This window comes from Eurosta solidaginis, chromosome 2, assembly GCF_040869045.1.
Source record: "Eurosta solidaginis isolate ZX-2024a chromosome 2, ASM4086904v1, whole genome shotgun sequence".
Classification (NCBI taxonomy): domain Eukaryota; kingdom Metazoa; phylum Arthropoda; class Insecta; order Diptera; family Tephritidae; genus Eurosta; species Eurosta solidaginis.
The window spans coordinates 48,569,589-48,584,747 of NC_090320.1; the positions used below are offsets into that span (position 1 = coordinate 48,569,589).

General features: G+C 36.2%; 1 protein-coding gene across 7 annotated transcripts in view; it reads left to right on the forward strand.

Moving 5' to 3' along the window:
* Positions 1 to 606: 606 nt before the first annotated feature.
* Dyrk2 (Dual-specificity tyrosine phosphorylation-regulated kinase 2) overlaps positions 607 to 15,159 on the forward strand; it is a 296,262-nt gene continuing 281,709 nt past the window's right edge. For 4 of the 7 annotated variants that reach the window (XM_067765266.1, XM_067765264.1, XM_067765265.1 and 1 more), the window contains exons 1-2: positions 627 to 941; positions 5,056 to 5,360. The gene's annotated coding sequence lies outside the window, so the exon portion shown is untranslated. Of the gene's footprint in view, positions 947 to 5,055; positions 5,361 to 15,159 lie in introns of all 7 variants that reach the window. The other 3 variants (XM_067765262.1, XM_067765261.1, XM_067765263.1) reach the window with 3 other exon arrangements.

Sequence of the window (15,159 nt, forward strand, 5' to 3'; positions counted from 1 at the left end):
TAAATACCACATATGTATATTTAGAGTAATTCTCTGTTCTAATATTAATAACATATCTCAGGTGTCAATTTGTTATTATTTTGTACAACAATAAACATCCGTTTTGCGCGCAACGTCGCACACGGGCTGCTAGTATATAGTATTTTTCGTAAAGCCCCTCAAAAATGCTTTATTGCCACGACCTTGGCTACGTACTTGTTTATACATGTGCATGTGTGTATGATTTCGTGCTGGGGCTCTCTCTGACGTTGACTTTGCTCCACACTATACGAACGTCGGCGTTCACACTAACAAGCGCTGCTACAGCGAAATAAGTAAATTTCTGATTACATATTACATATCTACATACATTTGTGTTTCTATTTTTATGAATGTTAAATTTTCTCGGCGATTGCATTGAGTGCAGTGACTGCTGGCTGGCCTCAATGCGTTTTTATTGGTATAACAGTGATGTAGCGCTCACCACATATACAAAGTTGCTGGCTGTATTTATTATTGGAGCTGTTCTGCTCACGTTTTTTGGCGATACTCTCGCATTTGTCGCAGTCGCTTAGCGACGCATACAGCCTGATTGCCAACTTGCAGCGAGAAAAATACAACAGACACACGAAGTAAAATATTCAATGTTTGAATTCAGTTCAGTTCCGGACGTTAAACGCGATTGTGAAGATTTCTAAAGACGCGGAGATACAAAATATTCGCATTTTGTTGTTTCTTTCTTTTCAAGTGTGAAGAAAGAAAAGAGTAAAAGTAATACACAAACAAATAAGAAGTATTACATACTTTATGTTTGTAATTGGAGATTAAATTAGACTTTTTGTTGTTTTGAAAAATCCAAAATTTTAGCAAAATACTGCATGCAACGACACGTTTTTGGTTTGAAAGTGAAAAAAAATGCTAAGAAGTGACAATTGATTACTGATTACAAGTGAAAATAAAAAGTATGGTAAAAAAAAATATTTAACATTTTAAATGGAAATTTGTGCGTTTGATTGTTTTGTGAACAATTTTTGAGAATTTTGATACAAAAATTGCAAAAGTAATTTTCTGAAGAAGTGAAGCTTATCTAGACAGTTGAACACCTGAGCAGCGATTAAGCAAAAGAAAAATACTTTTTGGAATATATCATAAAAAAAATTCTCTTAGAAAATCTGCTTTCAGATGCACAAATATGCATACAATTGTCTACACTGCCATGTGCCTGCGTATACTCAAACACGTATCCTTTTACCTCACACATATCTCAATAATACACACACATTTGCATCTCATTTACAATCAGCGCTTATTGTGTATGCGTATGCGAAGAAAGCCTCCAGGTAGGCAGCTAAGCATGCAGACAGGCTGATTCACAGACAATTTGAAAAAAAAAGTCACTTTTGATCTGCTACAGGCAAATATCCAACTGTTATTTGTTTTTGTTGTTACTTTTGCTGCTGCGGCTGCTCTAGTCACTGCGCATCCTCTTTCCGCATCCTTCGGTTTTTAAGTAAACGACGAAGTTGCAGATACACAAATTTGACGACTATGCTGTTGTTTGTTGTTTTAGTTGCTGTGTACGCAGGATGGGACTTGTTTTTATGGCTGCATACAAAAATGTGTTAAAGCGTTAATTAGAAGCACATAAAATAAAAGCGGTATAAAAAGAAAAAACAAATTAAAAATTTATACGAAAGATTTTGGAAAAAAAAACTTTTTTCCGACTCCTTTCACACTTATACACAGCAACAAAAAACATTTTGTGATACCAACTGCCAACAACTACTTCATCTCCTACTCCTCTCTTCATCGACAGACTATGCGAAACCCGAATTTGCAACTCGCTTTGCAACTTCATAAAAAGCAACAATAGCAAATACATACATAAGGGTGTCCCATGAAATGCAAAGTTTAAAAATGTAATTCGACTCAGCTGGCGAGATTAATTTTTGTTTAGTTGAATTAATTTCTTAAGTTCTTGAGCCACGAGAGGGACTTTCCATTTAGGTTAGGTTGAACTATCCGGTCAATAAAGATTTCACCTAGAATGAAAGTCTAATGTTCCCAGAATTGGCTTGCCGACCAAACGGAAAACCCCATATTAGGTAGCAGGACTTATGTTTTAGAAAAATTCCGTACCAAATATTAGAAGTTTTCTAGAACCTAGTTTAATTGCTGCCTCGAGATCTGGCAACTCTGTCACCCTTAGTAACTGATACCTTGACCTTGCGAGCGCAGTACACAAATACAGAACGTGCTTAACTGTTTCTTTAGAAAATTTGCTGCCCCATGATTCTGCCCACACCCTTCCTGCTTGGGGATAATATGCAGCTTCTGTCTTCTTTGGATTCCTCGTAAACGGGTAGAGACGCCTACCGTAAATTCACCGAGTGCTGCACCCTCATTTCCTCACTCATGGGCTTTTTCGTTACCATTTATCCCTTTATGACCGCGTACGCAGTATAGATGTATGATCCGCCATTTCCACAAGCTGGCGCTACCCCTCCAGCTTTATTGTGGCCCAAGATCTCTTTCCAAGCTCAGTCGCGGGACCATGTGGCCGTTCGCCCTATATTTACTGACGCTATACCACTAGCCATATGACCGGGTAATATAATTTAAATAAATTACCTATCGTTGTTCCGGTTCTAATATAAGAAAAAGATCTGCAACATTAACATGGAGTTGTCATTGGGGCCTCAATTGGCAACATATAACGACTTTGTTGGTAGACCTCCGATTAGTTGAAAGAACCGATCTTTTATCAACATTATGGCGAGTGACAGGTGATGGGTTAAAGCTTTGTTTGAATAACTTCATGACTTTTTGAAGCATTTTCGAAACATTTGGGAATTGCTTTGGAGATAATTTCAGGATATAATCGGTATTATATCCGGATTGTTTCGGGATCTTATAAAGATCATAGACTGTTTCCAGGTAAATTCCGAACTACTCTTGCATAATTTTGGGAATATTGCAGGGCCATTAGGCATAATTTCCGCATTATATTTGTGATAGTTTCTGGATCTTTTTTGTTTTTGTAATAATTTCGAAACACTTCAGAGTTGAAGAATATCGACCACGAAGTGGCAAGTAGACACCATAACTCTACCTCTCAACTGTTATAGGCGTTGTAGGGTCTCACAGTTTGGTCGCTGTTATTGTAACACACATAGCGGAACAATACAAGGTGGTAGCATGGGACAGCTGATTATAAACTTTTTTTATTTGATTTGATACATCAACTTCCGGTGGAGTACGATTTGACATTTGTCCATCGAATTTACAAAAACAAAGTACATGGAATTTTTATTTATGTTTGTAGGTATGTCACCATGCTGCCACCTTGTATCGTTCCGCCATGGTAACACACAACGCCGGCATATTTTCGAATACAAACGCATTTTTTTTTTTGTAGTATAATGTGTTTAGATGGAGAATGTTTCAGCTTAGAGCTCACGCATGAATATTTACTGCTTTAACCAAAACTGCTAAGCATTGTAAACTTTACCAAGTAGCGCAACTAACAGCTGATCGCTCAAAATTTGCACACACACACAAACATCACTAATGGCCATATTACGGAAATCTTAGGGAAATTGAAGTTAAATTTTTAAACAGACATAAAATGTTATAATTTTGGAATATATAGCATCTAGGACACCTTAATTGCAGTAATTGAAAGAAAATGTTTGCTTATACTCAAGTATTTAATTATTTTTTCTAAATTTATCTTTAATATTGATACAATGATTGATCCAATGCAACTCAGGTATTCCTACTGTTCTTCATTCCACTCCATTCGAGTGCCTATTTTCACGGCCTGCGAGTGAACATAACCTCGAATTAAGCTGCCAAACTATATAGTAAACAATGCTGCTAAGCTAAAACTGAATCTCAATCACTGCGCTCACACGACATGTACATAGGTGAACGCCGAATAGTTTTCCGAAGTTCTCATACACATTACCCGAAGGTTAAGGGAGGTGTCACGGATATTGTCTTTCTGCGGGTATATTCAATGAACTTTATCTCGCTGAAGTGTCATTGCATCGATGCAGTGCGGTCCTATAGGACCGGCAGTTTATTTAAACCTAAGCGGGTCGAAGAAGCTATAAGTTATTCATGATTCTCAAGTTGTTGCTTTTTTTCGAACTTTTATTCTATTCAATTTTTCACTTATAAGGTTGAATAAGAATATAGGAACATAAAAAATCCAATGGGACTAATCAAAGCTCTCTTGAAAGCGCCTGCAAATGTTCCACACGATTTGGATTAACAACATATAGTATTCATCGTACCTAGCAACAAAAAGGCAAAGCTTAGAGACAAATTACAAAGCGTGCAGCGGGGCATTCATATGGCTGAATGGATAGAGGCATCTGCTTTTACACCATTCTAAATTCAGAAGATTTAGAGTTCGGAACTCAGCTCCCGAAAAGCTAGGTGATGAAGTAAAATTCAGAAACATGTACTAGTAACCATCGCCATGTGCTAATTTTGTAATTTTTCTCTAACGTCAATAAAAACAAGTTTGTAAATTACGGAACACCCTAACAGGCATAAGCTTCATTGCTATCAACATCCAGCAGCCTTTTTTAACATGAGTGCAAGCGAGAGCACATAGAGAATATATCAGATAGCTGCATGCTTGTAAAAGCGATAGAAAAAGAGACATATAGTAGCAGCAGGAGTTATGCAGTGGAGTAAAAATGTGTGAAGAGGAGTAAGAACAAACAAACAAACAAAAGCATCCCTAAAATGCGTACATGCATTTTACGAAAGATACACAAAGTTTGGAAGAAAATTTTTAACTGTCTGGCCTATTTTAAAAGTGAAAAAAAAAAAACAAAAACAATTTCAACTTAGCAGGGATATGAAATAAAGTGAAGATAAAATTTTTAGAAAAAAAAAATCAAATTATATAAGAACTTTTAAATCACCCATAAAACTGAAATTGTCTAATTATTATAACAAAATCAACCCCGCTTACATTAGCCGGTTGTTTTTCCACCCTTTTGTACCTTTTTATGCTATAATGCTAATTAATTTTTATTTTTTTTCAAACCCGTTTAGCTAAAAAATATATATCCATCAAGTGAATCTGTGAAACAATCATCTAAACAAGCGTTTTTCATACGTTTTATGAAAAAAAGTGCAGTGTGTGCTTTCTGAAAACAAAAATAAATAAATAAAAAAATAAATGTTCCAAAAAATTAAAAAAATTGAAAAACCTAAGCTGATTTTTTGCGCAAGTGTTTTATTAACTAAACACAGTGAAAAAATAAACAAACAACCAACAACGATTACTTAAAAAAAAAAAAAAAACAATTGGAAAAACTGTTTTTTTGAAAGCTACAAAATCTTCAATTCTGGAAAAGGTATGTTTTAAAAAAATGTTAAAAGCACATAGAAATTCAAATAAGAACTTGATTCGTGCCCTTTATCATAAACTAGTAGACCCGACCAAATTTTTCCAGAACTAGCTTGGCAGAAGGATAGTCAGTGATAGGCTCGGTAGAAAACAAGACACCCATTCAATCTACAGATAATCTTGCCTGCCGAGTAAGGTGTATGGAAAAAGTCGAGAGCTTGAAGACCTTCCCTCCATGGTAGTATAAAAACCTTAGCGATCTAAGGGCGAATCTCAACAAGATATTCAACGAATGCCATTCAATAAGTGACATTCAGGAGTATAGGACCTCCATGAGGGAATATAAGAAAGCCATACGCATATCAAGAACTAAATCGTGGCGAGAACATTGCGAATCCAAATAAGACCTTTGTCAAGCGCGCTGATGGAACATGGACAGGATCAGTAGCTGAAACCTGGACATCCTTATAGCACTTTCCGGCTCACCCCGGAGAGGCAGAACATATAATAGAAATGGTTTAGCAGGAAGCGATTTCCTGGTTAATAGGAAAGAAGTATTATAAAATTGTCTGGGATATAAATAACTTTTTTCCGTATAAGTCAATCACCACGGGATGATGGTAAAAATCAAAAAACTCTTTCGTTAAGGATCTGAAAGAAATCTTTTCGGCATGCATATGTACGTTACAGCCACATTCCGTCCTCGAGGAAAACAAGTGCGGTCTTCAGTCCGAAAGAAAAAAAATAAGTCGGTACAACATGCGTACCTGAGGGGAATAGAGAAACATAGACAGCGCTACAAGAATTGATGCGAACAGTGGTGACATCACTTATGCATAAATAATTTATTCTGACCGCGTTTCTTGATGTGGAAGGTGCTTTCAACAACGTAAAAGCTGACGCGATAGAATCGGGCCTCAGTAAGGCACGGGTGTACAGACCAGTTAGGAATATAAACTTGTCTCTTCTTCTTGGGTTTGCGCTCACCTCTGCTATGGCTCATTTCTATAAACGATATTCTAGCAAAAACTCGACACAAACGGTGTGAAGACTGTAAATACGTATTATTTAAAGTTGGTATGGGATGTGTCTTGTTGACATTTAAAGTTGTCGAGAAGTTGCTTTGTCTGGGTTTTTTGTGTTTCTTGTTGGGAGTTTGTTGTGTCTGTCAGCCTTGCCTGGATTTATGAAAAGTTCCTGAAGTATGACTTGTCGGGATTCTGGAAATCCGGATATTTAGGTATACTACTTAAAATCATTGGATATGTATACTTGTAGAGTTATAGACTGAAAAGGATCACAAAGTTCCAGCTATTTAGAATTTAAATATATAATTAGACTAGGTCAATCTCCTGTTTGCAAAGGGCGCTTTAAGTTATTCTAGTTGTATGTCAAACGTCCTCTAGTATTTATGCTAAGAGAAAAGTCTAAAGTTTTGACTCGTTTTAAAATCGCTATCTAGACCAAAAGGTTTTGGAGCTAAAGTAGATGCTGAATTTTTTATACGTTTTATAATCGTTATCTAGATTAAATGAGTTTTGGGGGTGAAGTATATACTGACGTTTACAGGTTATAGTTTCATGGACTCGCTATCCTTCTTGATTAAAAGCTTGAAATCTTTTATTTCCACTCAAAACAAATAATGCAGAAAGCTATTGTAATGATTCGACATGTTCATCAAAATCTTGCAGAGTTTGTTAAGTTTTTCTCTAACAAGTTCGTGGTAAACTTAATATTGTAGTTTTCATATGCTTAATAGTTTTTTAGCTCCAAGTCATTCACATGGCGCTGTACTAACATTCATTCTATGTGCCTTACCCCACTTCATGATTCCTTACTTAGAGCATTTGAAATATAAAAGTAGGCAGCTTCCTTTGGGAATTTGATATTGCAAAAGTGATATGTAGGTATATAGGATGTTTTTTATTTCTATCATCTTTGCATCAATTGCCTGATGAGATTGTGAAATTGGACTCAAATTAGATTCACCACAAGCCAAAGAGACTATAAACTCAACCCCTTAAGTGTGTGAATAATTCTAGCGAGATTTTAAGGATACAACGGATAACCATGAGAAAAGTGTTATGGGAATACAAATATGTATGTATGTATGTAAATGGATTAAGTTCAGGTATAATAATAAAGATTAAATGGGGGAATAGATTAGTATATTATATGCAGTCATGTACATATGCATATAAGAATGACAAACCAAGGAATATACTTGTCTTTGAGAAATACGTACGTTCGTACGAGTTACTGAGACACCTTAGGGTTTGGATTTTATATTCATATGAAATGAAATATATTAATCTAATGAATTGTGTTGCATATACACTTGAATCAGAACTTTGCGAATTAACACTTAAGTTCCACGAAGCTTGACATATAACTCGAATTGATAGCATTTTCATACAAAAGATTAACGCATACTGATCAAGTTTGTTGAGCGAGCCTAAAAATATTCCCTACAATTCGGATTAAAACATAGAGTATACAAATATCAATTTATTATAATTCCATCACAAATTTAGGTATATAAAATTTGTCTGCTGTGCAAAAATATTTGCAATACATAACATACACTTTTTAACATAAAAAAATATTTCACATACTATGCTGCTCTAGGCAAGCTCGAGGGTCAAACATACTATAGTTAGATAATAGTGTTAAACGTATCAAAGTTTATTGTGTCGGTAATTAACACTTATATATGTATGTATGTATGTTACTTAATGATAGTAACTACTAAAACTAAGATGATCATCATTTACGTACATACATATGTAAGTATACTTAGTGATGTTCATGAATATAGAGGTTGTGTTTCATCCATTACTCATTCAATGAGGGGGCAAAGTTGCTAGTTGCAAAATTATCGTACGTGAGCGTAACTATTACAAAGCAACAAAAAAGAAGGTTAAAATTTGTAACATAGCTGTATATAGCTGCCAAGAAATTAGAAGGCAAAGTTATTCTTTCCCTTTTTCTTCCAATCCGTTTCGATTCTCTCACATCTTCATCAGGGAAGTGAAAATAAATACGTATGTTGGTACTGTAGATTAACTAAAATGAAAATGTACACAAAAATAAAATGTATTTAATATAGAAATGTAAGTGCCAATTTAATGTCATTTACCTGTATTTATGTTTGCTGTTAATTTTTTTTTTATTAAATTATCAGGCTTCCTGAGGAAGACGTGAGAGCGTCGAAACGCGTAGGAGGGAAAGAGGAAAACTTAATTTTGCCTTCTAGTTTTTCAAATTGATTTGCATAGTTTCAGCGATGATACAAAAAATGGAGGTAGTTCCATTTAGTGTTCACAATTTCACAAAGAACAGCTACCAGATTGAAAAATGTTACTAATTTTTCTAATTTTGATGGATTTCATATTAACGGATATGACTCAATTACTTTCGTAGTTATTTTAAATAAAAATGAAATATGGAATAGAAATATGGCTGGAAATATTTTAACACGAAATATCAGCCTAGAAAAGAAGGTATTTAGTAAGTTTTTCGAGGTTCCGAAAATTGCTTTGGTGGAAGAAACATGGATCGAAATACGCAAAGCAAGGGAATATAGCCTTCCACTGTGTCTGTACGATTGCTCAGAAGATTTTGACAAAACATACACGTTTGTCAATTGCTTGCCCAAAGGAGGTTCTTATAAACCGACACCGCAATTTCTAAAGATTTTAGCACACTTAAACGCAAATTTTATGAACTTGAATGGTGATAAATTGGCTACAAGTCCACGTTTTTTTTTATTTATTATATAATTCAAGCGGTCCGCTTGAGGAAGGGAATGACAATTTTTTATGGAGAACATTGCCCTGTAGCTCTGCAGGTTAGCCACTAGTTGTTCGAGTTTTTATGTCCGTTGTACCACGAGTCACCTTGGGACAAGCCGCGCCTATACGTATTCTGTGCCCTTTTAGCATTGACATGGATGTGGCGTCCCACAAACGGTCGTTAGTTTAGGTGGTAGCTGCCCTGATAAGGGAACCCCACTTGGACAACATGAAGGTCCGTTGTGATACCACATACCATAAAATAAAATATAATAATAAAATATTTGAATGCAATTGCAAGCGAGGTCGAGCACTCTCAGTCCACCCTCGACCGCACTGTAGTTGAACTCAAGGCCTTGATAGCCTCTTGGCTATCAGAGTACCTACAAACATAACAAATTAAACACCTACCACTCACTGCAGACTTTCTCAACATGCCTTGAGAAATATCCACTGACGAGGGATGATAATAGGACCATGCTAGAACAACAGGGGTTTTCGTGTATTTTTTTCTGTCTTGGGGTAAAGCTGCCATAATGATATGAGTCATTAACCAATGTATGGGTCATTATCCACGATTTTTCAATAAAATTGCAAGTTCTACTGTATTTTCAATCGATATGTATGCACATAAATCGTGCTTAAGCATATTATTGTTGTCTCAGATTATCATTGCCTTTTCATCCTGCAAGAAATTTCCATCCCGAAAACCACAATTTCGCCGGTATGGCAACGCTTCTAGCAAAACAACAAACATTATGAAATTTTAAAAACCCCAAATACGCCAATTTGTAAGTTGAACTACTTTTTTATACCATGTTTTAGCTACAAAGTATATAGAAGTTTTCTCTTAACATACTGGAAATAAAAAAGGAATTTAATTGACGAAATGTGTTAAAAATTACCACTGCTTGTTTTTATACCTTTCATGAAAATGAAATGGTATATTAACTTCGTCACAAATTTCAAAATAGCAACTCCTTAAAGGAAAATAGATAGACCCACCAATAAGTACCTATACCGAAATGTTCAGGATGAAGAGCTGAGTTGATTTAGGCATGTCCATCTGTCTGTTTGTATGCAAAACTAGTCCCTCAATTTTTGAGACATCTTCATAAAATTTGGTGAGTGGGTATATTTAGGTGTCCGATTAGACAACACACCAGATCGGACCACTATAGCATATATCCCCCACAACCGATTGTTCAGATACGAAGCTTTTTGTAATTACTGCCCCATTTTAAGTGCTTGAAATTTCACCGAATTCCTACGTATAGAGCATTAATTGTTGTCTGAAAAAATTCTATAGATCGGTATTATACATAGTATATATCTCATATAACCGATTGTTCGGATAAGAAACTTTTCGTGATTTCAGCCCCATTTTAACAGCTAGAAGCTTCAAATTTCACCAAATGCTTACGTATATAGCATATATTGTTGTATGAAAAATCATAGAGATCGGTCGTATATATATTATATACCCCATATAAACTATCATTTTTGCCCCCTTTTTAACGGCTAGAAGCTTAAAATTTTATGAAATACTTATATACGTTTACGTTATATATTGTTAAGATAAGCGATTCATTGTCAAAGCTTTTTCATACCTTTCAGACCACAAAAAACGTGAAACTTTGCATCCTCACACAAACTACCTACCTATTTTTATACTCAGTTGAGCAGAGTTCACAGAGTATATTAACTTTGATTGCATAACGGTTGGTTGTACAGGTATAAAGGAATCGAGATAGATATAGACTTCCATATATCAAAATCATCAGTATCGAAAAAAAAATTCGATTGAGCCATGTCCGTCCGTCCGTCCATCTGTCCGTTAACACGATAACTTGAGTAAATTTTGAGGTAGCGATATCTCGAAAAGGCGTCCACATATAGAACTAAGGCCCACTCCTTTTTAAAATACTCATTAACACCTTTCATTTGATATCCATATCGTAAAAACAAATTCTGGAGTCACCCCTGGTCCACCTTCATGTCGATATCTCGAAAAGGCGTCCACCTATAGAACTAAGGCCCACGCCTTTTTAAAATACTCATTAACACCTTTCATTTGATAACCATATCGTACAAAAAAATTCTAGAGTCACCCCTGGCCCACCTTTATGGCGATATCTCGAAAAGGCATCCACCTATAGAACTAAGGCCCACTCCCTTTTAAAATACTCATTAACACCTTTCATTTGATACCCATATCGTACACAAAAATTTTAGAGTCACCCCTGGTCTACCTTTATGTCGATATCTCGAAAAGGCGTCCACCTATAGAACTAAGGCCCACGCCCTTTTAAAATACTCCTTAACACCTTTCATTTGATACCCATATCGTACAAACAAATTCTAGAGTCACCCCTGGTCCACCTTTATGGCGATATCTCGAAAAGGCGTCCACCTATAGAACTAAGGCCCACACCCTTTTAAAATACTCATTAGCACCTTTCATTTGATACCCATATTGTACAAACGCATTCTAGAGTCACCCCTGGTCTACCTTTATGGAGATATCTCGAAAAGGCGTCCACCTATAGAACTAAGACACACTCCCTTTTAAAATACTCATTAAAACCTTTCATTTGATACCCATATCGTACACAAAAATTCTAGAGTCACCCCTGGCCCACCTTTATGGCGATATCTCGAAAGGGCATCCACCTATAGAACTAAGGCCCACACCCTTTTAAAATACTCATTAGCACCTTTCATTTGATACCCATATCGTACAAACGCATTCTAGAGTCACCCCTGGTCTACCTTTATGGAGATATTTCGAAAAGGCGTCCACCTATAGAACTAAGACCCACTCCCTTTTAAATTACTCATTAACACCTTTCATTTGATACCCTTATCGTACAAACAAATTCTAGAGTCACCCCTGGTCCACCTTTATGGCGATATCTCGAAAAGGCGTCCACCTATAGAACTAAGGCCCACGCCCTTTTAAAATACTCCTTAACACCTTTCATTTGATACCCATATCGTACAAACAAATTCTAGAGTCACCCCTGGTCCACCTTTATGGCGATATCTCGAAAAGGCGTCCACCTATAGAACTAAGGCCCACGCCCTTTTAAAATACTCACTAACACCTTTCATTTGATACCCATATCGTACAAACGCATTCTAGAGTCACCCCTGGTCTACCTTTATGGAGATATCTCGAAAAGGCGTCCACCTATAGAACTAAGACCCACTCCCTTTTAAATTACTCATTAACACCTTTCATTTGATACCCTTATCGTACAAACAAATTCTCGAGTCAGGCATGGTCCACCTTTATGGCGATATCCCTAAATGGCGTCCATCTATAGATCTATGGCATATTCCCTCATAAAATACACTTCAGTGCCTTTCATTTGATAGACATGTCATACAAACACATTCCAGGGTTACCCTAGGTTCCTTTTACAACATGGTGATTTCCCTTACTTTGTCTCCACAGCTCTCAACTGAGTATGTAATGTTCGGTTACACCCGAACTTAGCCTTCCTTACTTGTTATTAAACGGTTTTATTTAGCTTGACTTGACAGGCCGGCCGCACGGCCGTTATAAACGAATTTTGTAATAAAAATTTAAGTAACTTCCCGATAAGCTACAAGCTTGAAACTTGGAATATAGTTCAGAATAATAAGAAAAAAAAAGATAGGTGGCGCATGGATCGAAATATTTCAAAAAATCGTATTTGTGGTCCGATATGATTCATATTTGGAAGACATAATACATACATGAATAGAAAGCTTCCTATGAAGAAATATCGCCGCTAGGTGGCACATCTCTACCATTCAAAAGAATCGTATTTGTGGTCCGATTTGGCTCATTTTCGGAACACATAATACATACATGAATAGAAACAAGTCTGTGAAAAAAAGCGCCGCTAGGTGGCGCAAGAATCGAGATATTCAAAAAAATCGTATTTGTGGTCCGATTTGATCCATATTTTGAACACATAATACATACACGAATAGAAAGCGACCTACGATGTCCGATTTGGTTTATATTTGGAGCAAATATTGCATACAGTCCGGTAGAAGTGACATCAAAATATTTTGGAGCTCGAGGAGGGACAAGAATACTTGGCGCAAAGTCGAGTGAAGTCTTTGGAAGGATTACGTATTGAGGACTTAGATTGTAGCAGTCATATATAAGACCAACTGAACCTTAATAAGGTAATGCTTCGCCTCAAATTTTTGGAAATTTCACGCGCCCAACTTTTTTATTTAATTGTCTCATCAACGCCCTAGCTTGATGAGGAGTGTGATGACTAGTATCTAGGACCTACCTAATTATTTTCTAGCTTTTAGTATTATTATTACCTCATGTAAGTATTGTTTTCAATAAAACCGTTTAACTTAAACATTTTTTTTTATTATTTTATTTATCTTAAAAATTGCTTAGGTATGTACATCTGTTCACTATATATTTCATATCTTATATAGCCCATTATTTGGACATTACGAATAGGATAAATTTATTGTTCATCCCCATTCATGAAAGGTATGAAGTCTTCGGCACAGCCGAAGGCAGTCCCGTCCTTACTTTTTTTATTAGCTGCTGTACGATTAACTATAGATTGCAAATACCAATGCCTAACTCAATAATTTACTTATGTTATACTATAAATTTTGTTTTTAGTTTATTTTTGCAGTTTTTCCTCTCACTTTGTTTATAAACTTTGAGTTTGGCTGTTCTTTTTGATTTTATTCTTACATATGTATATGTACACATACATACATACATTACATAATATAATAAGTTTATTTGTTTGCCAACATTGTTGGCCTATCGATTTTAATGTTTAAATACTTTGACTTTGAACTGATTTCCTACAGTTAGATCGTTTATTTCTTCTTAGTTTTTGTATTCTTTTTAGTTTTGGGTTTTCTTTCGAGTTTTGCCTTCAAAGTCAGCTAAATATAGCAAAATTAGTATGTTGTTTAAAAAAGTATAAAGTTTTGTGGCATAAAAACACAATTTGGCGTTCATGCATTCACATTTTGTCATTTATACTTAGCAAATATGCCAAAGATTGGCGGTAAATTGGCCACGATATCAGCCAAAACTTCAGACATGAAAGTCAAACATGCTTAGATGTTTGCGTGTAACACATAAATTTAAATGCTTACATGAATATATGTGTGGTTACTGTTAGAATAGATATGTACTTACATATATATTTGTGGATTAGAAATATAATAAATCAGCTCTTTTTTTTTTTTGTCATGTCATAGTAACTACTTTTTTTTCACTTCTAATTCAATTACTTACTTACTTATTTGGCGCTTAACCGTCCAAACGGTTATGGCCGTCCAACAAGGCGCGCCAGTCGCTCCTTCGCTCCGCCAACCGGCGCCAATTGGTCACACCAAGGGAGTTTAAGACGTTTTCCACCTGGTCCTTCCAACGGAGTGGGGGCCGCCCTCTACCTCTGCTTCCATAGGCGGGTTCCGATAAAAACACTTTCTTGGCCGGAGCATCATCTTTCATTCGCATAACATGGCCTAGCCAGCGCAGCCGCTGCGTTTTAATTCGCTGGACTATGTTGATGTCTGCGTATAGCTCGTACAGCTCATCATTAAATGTTCTTCGGTACTCGCCATTGCCAACGCGTAGAGGTCCATAAATCTTTCGAAGAACTTTTCTTTTCCCAAAGCAGCTTAATCTGCTGTTGTCATGGTCCATGCTTCTGCCCCATATAGCAGGACGGGTACGATAAGTGACTTGCAGAGTATGATTTTCGTTCGCCGAGAGAGGACTTTACTTTTCAATTGCCTACCTAGTCCAAAGTTGCATTTATTGGCAAGATTGATTCTTCGCTGGATTTCAGTGCTGATGTTGTTGCTAGTGTTGATGCTAGTTCCCAAATAAACGAAGTCTTTTACTATTTCGAAATTATGGCTGCCAACAGTAGCGTGGTTGCCAAGGCGCATATGCGCTGACTCTTTGCTCGATGACAGCAGGTACTTCATTTTGTCCTCATTCACCATCAAACCCAT